Below are 9,568 nucleotides of genomic sequence, written 5' to 3' on the forward strand. Positions count from 1 at the left end.
CGGCTATCGAACCAGCTCCAATCAAACAGTGCATACCGGGACCCAGCATGACTTCACTGCCGATCAAGATTTGCTACACCTTTTTATTGACCATTCCTGCAAACTACTGTTGTCAAGGAGTTCCACCATTTTTGATGCACATTTCAATATCCCTCCAGATGTCCATATGTGCGCATGTGAACCTCGTTGTCGCTTCATCTAAGCTCTTACGTTTACGATGCTCCACACTTTAATCCTCCATATAGCGTTTTTTTGCTTTCCGAAAACCGTCCGAACGATAGCAATCGCAATACTTTAGCATGTAATCATCATCAATCCAATTAGAATCGTTACGCTGTTGTCCCTTTGGGATTCCCGACCAGGTAACGTCATTCGTATGTTAATGTCCATCCATCCACGGGCTTATGCTCCCCCGAACGGGTTTACGTTTGATTTTTATCACGCCTCCAATAAATCCTACCGCTCGTCCGCTTCTCCAAACTCTACGCAACCTTCAATTCTCGCGCATCATTAGAGTTGGACGGCGGAAGAAGGATTTAAACACCGAAACAAAACACACAACAACAACAAAAACCAATGCAATCCCTCCCACTCCTTTACGACTTTGCAAATTACAACATCAAAACCCCGTAGCAGGTGTGATTGTTTTATGTGTTTGGCAATATTTCATGCCCAGGATGGAAACCAGGTAGCACCGACGGGTAACATTCTCGTGGAAGGATTTAATAAATGAAATGGTATGTCCGCCTGCACGTTAAATGCAGCTCCTGTACGGTTCCATCTGTCCTCCTCCAGACCTGTGCATTGTTGCGACTAATTGTCCGTGTGTTTGCAGCAAGCAATCTGGCCGCGCATCGATGGTGCCTGGGAAGAGATTTATTGTTTGAAGTGACGTTTCATTTGAACTTTGTGGCCCGGGTGATGGCCGATGAAGCGAACCTTTTAGGGGGGGGCGTACTGTTTTGCATTTCTTCCGATCAATGGGACACGAACGGATCCACATCAAACGAAACCGGCTGATTGGGTGCACTTTTAACGAAGGATTTTGTTATGTGATAATGAAACATTTTTGTATCCTAGTCCCGATAGCATCCTGACGAACAAATCGATTGTTTTGCTTCGTCTGTACAATCTCTTGTAATGTTATGTAAAATACTACAGCGTACGACCGTTTCGACTGGACCCGCCACAATCCAGTCGTAAAACCTTCAATTTATTCCATCAAATCATTAATGCTCTGCAATACGTTTTTAAACACTTCTTTTCATACTCACCTCCTGGACCAGGTGTTTTCGCTTGACGCAAAAATTATTATCAAGATCATACTCACACATATAGGTCACTGAGGTACACAAATCCCAGCGGCATAACGTCATCCATGCCTCATATATGAATCACGGTAAGCCCCTGTGACACTTATGCTTCCCATTATCGGTCAGATTTTTGCTTTTATTTCAGAGAACGGGTTGGTTCGTTATTTTTATTTCTGTAAGTTCAGAAGGTCACTCAAATGTAACACTCTAAATTTTTGGCTGCAGTTGAAACAAGTGGTGCCTATCAAAAAAAAAAACCTATGCTCCTTGGGCCAACATTGCTACGCAATGCTGACACTACTAGGTGGCACGCGTATCGTTTGACGTTGGCGGTTGTCTTTGTTCCTTTCCGTCCTGACATTGAACCGATGGCTGCCCTCGTAAAGAAATAATTACCTAAAAGTGTTATTACATCGTCACTGCACCGCACTGCACGTGCAACGTGTCAAGCGGTGCTCTTCAGCTGTCAAGAGCTATTACATTAGTCGTGGACTTCTTTTTTGTCGATGAGAGAATTTACGCTCATTTGAGAAAACAATCATCACAGCGTACAGCGTTAGACGATCGGGTGTACACATATTTGGAGCAAGGAAATCGTGTAATTAATCGTACCAAGGTCTTTATACATCTCTAAGACCCTTCGCAACGCTTCAGCCAGAGTTCGACGCTACCGTGGTTGGCGGTTGTACCTCTTAACGTATGACAATATCCACATCAGCCCGGGCATAATCAACACAGCTGAGTGTGATTTTCTGCACCATTAAGGCCATCTAAACTGACTGCACAAGTCCATCGCAATCGTAAAGGTGTTTATTTGTTTTTTTAGTTTCCTTACCTTCGATCCTCTTCGACGCAAAGTCTTCATTGACATTTTGCTCCCCACGCGCCAAGTCGCATAAAACCATCTGCGAAAGCGGCCACATTTCGTCGTACCTCCCGTCGTACTGTGTGGATGTGCATTAAGTGTCTCTCCAAACTGCTCTAGAAACACCTCTTTTTTTTCGGGTGTACTTTTATGCTGCGAAATAAAACCGAGCCGAAACGATGGAACGGCCGGATACTTCACACCACAGTGACCCTTCAGCCGAATGTCGATCGTTGTTGAAATCGTAACAAACAAACACTCGAAATAATACAACGCAGGGCACATGTAGGCAGTACGTGTGGTGGAAAATTTTGTAGTCCGGCATTTTGACATAATTTCATACGTGGGTTACATTTATGGTCCTTTTCATGGATGCTACTTTGGAGGCTCTTAGAGAACTTATCCAACCCTATCGTTATGGGCAGTGCTGTTGAACGAGAAGGTGTTTACACTTAGTACATTTTTAACTTCTAAAAGCCTACAAAATATGGGCCTTTTTTACTTGATTGAAGACTTCAAATTATGTCCAAAGCTATTGAACGTGTAAACAACATTCTTGTGTTTGAAGTTCATGTTTTCGGTTTCAAACAAAACCATATCTGGCGCCCACTTGAAAGTTGTCTTAACGATCGCTTTGGATCTATTTTCTGATGATAAACAACTGATCAAAGCTTAGTTAATCATCTTTTTTCTAATGCTCCAAACTGTTCGCCGAGCATTTATCCTAACAACAAAAAAACTATAACATGTAAGTTAAAGTAAGTCAGGTCAAACTCTGTCTAGAATCATTAGTTTTTTTTTTTTTTTTTGGAAACTTGGAGAGTTCTGATACGCATTAGTCACGTAAAATTTCCAGGGCATAGTCTAAAATTTTGCCTACATCTGTTTGAATAGTATCTTAAAGAATTTAATGTTGAAAAATAGAGGAGAACTTTAACCATGCTCCTACAGGGTTCCCACTCTTATACATTCTGCATCCACAAAGACACACACGTGACACTGTAATGTGGTTCTGGATATGTCACAAAAGAGTTAGGACGAGAATGTCGAACCGGATTGATGACGGTTTGGCAGCTTGAGACAGGCACAGTTGTTGTGTTTCCCTTCTCAAAGACATCAGCAAAAACAACGCACTGGACAGAGAGCTTCAATTGGGTTAGAAGGCTAAAAACAGGAAAATTACTTATAGAAGTTTACATACGGCCTCAGATTTTTGCGTACTATTGTATAAAAGTAAAAAGAAAGGCTTAGATTGACAGCTTGAGATAATACACACATTATGGTTTGATTACATTTGTCGTTTTCCCAATACAACGTTACCAAATAATTACTTTTCAAAACACCTGAAACGTATAAGGTGAAACGTAATTTCAAAAATTCATACTATTCACCGTACACTACTAAAATAAATAGGTCGTTATCAGTTAGACCGATAATTTATCTATTCAAATCAATCAAAACCGCATTTTCACAGCAAAGTTAAGTCTAAAGTCAAATATTTTAATTCCTCGCTTCGATGCAACTCGCTTTTCCATCGCTTTCAGTTCACGTTTAAACAACCACCGAATATCCCAACGGCAATTTGCACCACAAAGCACCACAATCCTACGCTATCACCGGAACTTCAAATCTGTTTCATTTGGCTGACTAATGTTGATTGTCCCATGCCTAAGCAAACCACCTACCGATTGCCACCGATGGACACAGCGCTGCAAATGTCCTGCTGCAAAGATTATAATTTCATCGCGCTCCACATTCTAATGCTCGTCGCACCTGTAACGAAATTGGTTCTGGTTGATCGCTCGTTAATCGAATCGTTCGCAGGGCTCACTTTGCAACGTCATCGAAATATTGTTCCGCATTTTGTGGCTTATGCTAGCATGTAATGATTACTACTGAGTTGGGTCTCATATCTTTACTTCTAACTTCCAAACCGCGTTCCGCGGTTGTGGTATCATCCCCGATCAAACATTTCACCGAAGCCCAAAAAGTTGATCATCCAAAAAGGATGCAACCGGTAGCGAGCTAGCAGAAGCATTATTATTATTTCGCACCAACTGACCGAACCGATTGTAGACCATGCATTACGATGCACCGAAAACACATAGCCATAAGCATTAGCTTTTTTGTCGAATACGGTGTATTCGGTGCTGAAAGTGTCAAATTATATCTAAAAGTTAAACATTATGGTCCGTAGGATAGTCGCAGGTGATTCAAAGCCGACAATTCGGAAGGTGTTCAAATATATTATATTTGACCAAGGGATGATTGTAAAATTGCTCGTTAAACTAAACTATTTGCTTTGCTTCGTGTAACTTCTAAACACCGCTGCAGCTGCTACTTATTGTTCGTAAAACATTATGAATATCGTAATTACATTAATTGAAATTTATATCGGAAAGAATTAATCCAAACGAAAATACATAATCAAATAGCATTCAGCAAATCAAATGTGATTGTAATTAAAAGATACTTAGTATACAAAATATACTGGTTACGGATGTAACATGAGTAGCAACGAAATACGTAAAAATAGTTTCGTGAACCTCTTTTGGGGAATATTATAAATTTCCTGCCTTTTATTCGCTCGGTTATTTGCTACTGACGCGATGGTGTTTGACCATTTCCTGACCTCCCGTAACGTTACATATACAGTACTGGACAAAATAATTCATACGCTTTAACTAGTCTTTCTACAAGCTTAATATTTCCTTCAATGTAATAGTTACAACAATGCTCTCTTTAGAAAAGTTGTTGCCCTATCATCAGGCAATAATGTTGTAGAAGTGAAGTTATTAGAATTATGCATGACTTTCTAAATATGTGCTATCGTTCAGGAAAGGATGAGGATCGGCATGGACAAAATAAATCATACACCAGATTTCTTATTCACAAGTTATGCTTATATCGAATATCTCCTTTTATTTTTGAACCCTAAACACCCTAGCTGTTGTTTTTTGGGCCGTATGTTTAAGGTCGTTGTCTTGTTGAAAAATGTAATTTGTTTCTAGGGTAGTTTTCAATAGTGAAACCTCCAAATTTTCATTCAACAAGTTAATATATACATCTGCGGTCATAATCCTCTTGGTATTCACCTAACCTCCGACTCCAGACCACGCAAACGATCCCCAAACTATAAATTTCCCCCCTCCATGCTTTACCGTCTTCTGAATGTATAGTTCCTTAAGTGCGTCACCGGATCTGCGCCATACCCTGGATCAACAAAACGCTTTTCCAAAAGTCTATGGACATTCCGGCGTACTTTTAGGCAAATTCCAATCTCTTCCGTTTGTTTTACATGCTAATGAAAGGGCGCTTCGATGCAAAACAACTTTTCAAAACAACTCTGGTTGAGGCGCCGGCGTACGTTACGGCGATCGACATCCAGATTCATCGTTTTCTCAATTTCCCTGGAAGACAACTTTGGGGTTTGCTTCGCCAAACAAATTATTCTCGCATCATCACGACGGGTCGTCACGCGATGACGTCCTTGTCCAGATAAGTTGCGCACAATTCCAAAGACTTCGTTTTTATTCCAGATATGCGGCACAGCTCCAATAGAAATCGAATACTTTTCAGCAATAAAAATTAAAAAGCAATTACTCTTTTGCGATCGTTTATAATATTAGATTCCTCACATCGAGCGAAATTTTACACATTTCATATGACGCAATATTATGATCGACTAGCTTTCCAGTAAAAGAGCTGTCAAATAAGCCACAGGACTGCTAGTTTTGAAGTACTGCCTGAACGATAGTTAAATATCAAGGCAAGATAAATGTTTTTTTTTAATTGAATGATTTATTATGCTCTTCCTTAAAAACCAACTTTTGGCTCTAGCAACTTCTTGGAAGGATATAAAGCTATTTTTAATAATTTTCTCTGCAATACTTAAAATTTAATGAAACTTTAATCATGGTTTGTATCGAAAAAATAAAGAAAATACTCCTCAAAGAGCATTTTTACTTTGCGCGTATGATTTATTTTGTCCAATAATGTACATATATCCCGGATGGTCCGGATGATCGAGGCAGCCGGGTTATCCGACGTCAGCACCGGACGAATGTCGTTTACCATCATTTTATACACTTAGACACTTATTTTTAGATTTTTTTATTTCGTAATTACGGCCAGGCCGTGTTTCTTAAAATTTAATCTAATACTTAGCTTTATAATAATTCAACTAATAATTTAGATCCTATTTGGAGGGTAGACATTCTATTCTCCCTCAATTCAAATGCACCTTACTTGAATCCTTGAACTAACCTGGAACTCACCGAGCACCGGGTGAGCTCGGTTGTGGATGTTGTTGCTGCCAGATATGGTTCTGATGTTGTTGATGCGCCTTTGTGGATCGTGCCGTGGAGACTAAAAACTGAATCCGAAGATAACCTCCATTGTTCCGGGTACTTTGTGGTATTCGCAACTAAATTTCATTGCCAGCATTTGGATAATGTGGCTAGCGGGCCCACCATCGGTAGAACGCACGAGTTCGGAATCCACTACAACTTTGTGAAGCTACAGTAGCATCTACCTTCTAAGCATCTAATAGTAATTTTTTTTTTTCGTTTATTTATAAAGGATTTTAGTCTTAGAGACTACATTCGCCTCTCTACGGTATAAATAAGTGGTATAATCTAATACAAAACTATTGCATTTGTGGCTTAAATATTATGAAATACTATTGCGATAAGCTAAAGTTATGGCTTAAATTTCTCTATAGAAATGACTGATCCGTAAATATCGAATAAGGCGATGTAGTCTGTCGGGTGATAGGATTGTCGTGTATTTGGCGTCTAGTTGTCAGGTGTGTCGGTGTATCCATGGCAATCGGTGAGGATGTGGCGGACAGTGAAGTCAACACCACAGAAGCTGCAGAGTGGAGAACTGGATTTTTATAGGAGGTAGGAGTGCGTAAGGCGGGTATGACCTATACGAAGGCGGGAAAGGACTCGTTGGATGTGGCTGGATTCGGTATCTTCCCATGAAGAGGTGTTGTGCTTGATAGGACGAAGTTTGTTGCTGAGGTCTACGTTATGCCATGTGGAGTTTCAGTGTTGGGAGATAAGGGTGTTGGTGGAGCGGATGGCATCTCAGCGTGAAAGGTGTTGTGTTCATCAGGGCGGAGTCAACCATTTTTGGCAAGTTGATCGGCTTTTTTGTTACCGTGAATTCCGGGGTGATCCGTAATCCTACATAAAACGATTTCGGGAAGGGATCCGCCAACAGTAAAGCCGCCAGTCACAACTTCACGTCTCCCAAACCTAATTCAATAAATTCAGTGATCTAATGTTGTCGCTGGTGAGCCTGCAAAGCGCATGGAGCCGATAGCCACAATAACCTTGCAAGGTTACTGCAGTATCGAATCCAGACATTCCGCCAAAGGCAAGGTCGCCAGTTACGACTTTAGATCTCCGAAATAAATGTTTCCCTTCTGTTCCAGGTTATTGCACAACAGTTCAGAGGATGTGATCGATGTCGTGGCATCTTTTGCTGCAGCTACAAACGTTGGAGTCGGCGCTGCCTATACGTTGAAGATGTGCATTCATCGTATTTAGACACTAATATAACCAATAGAAACTTCAAAATCCAAGAGACAAACACGATAAGACAATAAAGGGAGCTACACATCAAATGTTCCTGACAATTAAACAGGAACGAAATATGGCACACACGTTAGGCTTGTTAACTTCAAAAGCAATAGAAAATAAAGGAGGATTTAAAAGCACCCCTTTGATAAAGATTGGACTGAGAAATTTGAGTTAACAATAATGTTTGGTCTAAAAAACGATACTCAGATTTATAATCGAGTAGATCAGAGGAATAATCACCTTCTCTTTTTCTTCTTGGCTTAACGACCTATTCGGGAACCTGTTTGTTGATGCTTGCTTGATTCCTAAACCTTCAAAAACATTGAATATGACTTCTTCAGCTCTAACTCCTCTTTCATTTCATAACACATTTCGCAAACCGTGGATTACGCTGCATTATAACATGACAAATATAAAACGATTATCAAGTCTCAAACATCAACCTCTTCCCTGCTCTTCCTTCGTTCTTATCCCAAGAACATTCCATCACTCTCACTACATTCAGCTGCAAAGCGTAACGTTCCTTGACGACATTTTCATTCAAAATCCATCATAAAAAGGTTTTTTTTTTTGGCGAAAAAGCACACCTGTCCACCGGCAAACTTAAAAGTAACTAACCGTTGAGCGATAAAAACAGAACCATTTGCTAATAATCCGTCTTTACGATCCAGGTATTGTGCGGAGAGGAATCATTTGCCCCAACAACAACAAAATAGAAGCAAAAATACCAGCAGCACTAAAAATTAATCCCACCATTTGCTTCTTTTACTCGACAGTAGCTGTTTTCTTTTATTTTCCAAACATTCTTCAACATTCTCACGATACGATCACTAGATAGAAAGGGACAACAGTCATGGTTTCGGCAAAAAGTGGGTGAAAAGATTGGTAAACTTCACCGTCGCGCCATAAATGGCATTTTACTCATGACGGCCAAGTTCACACGCCCTCTTGCGTGCCGTAACTATCTTTCAACTGGAGATTCGGAATATTTTTTTTGTTTGGTAAACCTTGCTCCACCTCCCTCCGAATCTAGATCCGGAAAGTTTTGATTAATCGGCAAACTCAAAATCGAGCGAGATTCGAAACGGTTTGGCCTAGCTATCCAAAGCCCAAAACACGAACGCGCAAAAACGAAAATCGCAGACGACACACAAACAAAACAAACAAAACCCATCCAAATACACCGCCTTCCTATAGGATTTTAAAAATCAACCGCGTCGATCACGCTCCGATAAAGTCTCCCATGTTTCTAACAGCAGCTGCAAAGCAGCCCAATTCGTTTACTTATTTTTGGCGACTCGAACATTGTGCCCCGAAAAATTTCAAAGCCAATGCTAGAAAGGCGAACCCCCAGCCGGCCGAAAACGACATTAAAGTGCGTTTACGTTCCGCGTCAATTAAAGGCTTAGGTCGGTGCTGACTGCTCGTGACTTACCTCGTCACCGGTCACGAAGAAGGTGCGGTCAAGAAAAATAGACGAGCGCCGAAGTCCCAAGTCAAGGCCGCACCATTTCAATAACGTACAAATTAGCCCACTGCTAGTCGTATGCGAATGGGCTAGCATGAATGAATTGTGCATGAAAATTGGGCCATAAATACGTTACTTTTTCCTGCAATGTGAGGGTGCAGAAGGTCATCAAAGAAGAAAAAAAAGATTTATGAATTAATGTTAAAGAGACGTATTCAAAATCTTATGCCCAAAATGATTTTTTGGGTCTAAAAACATACCAAAAATATGTGAAATAAATTATTTATTTATTTTACTAAATTATGTCTCATCAAAATGCCATCCAGCAATT

Source organism: Anopheles maculipalpis, chromosome 2RL (genome assembly GCF_943734695.1).
Source record: "Anopheles maculipalpis chromosome 2RL, idAnoMacuDA_375_x, whole genome shotgun sequence".
NCBI lineage: Eukaryota > Metazoa > Arthropoda > Insecta > Diptera > Culicidae > Anopheles > Anopheles maculipalpis.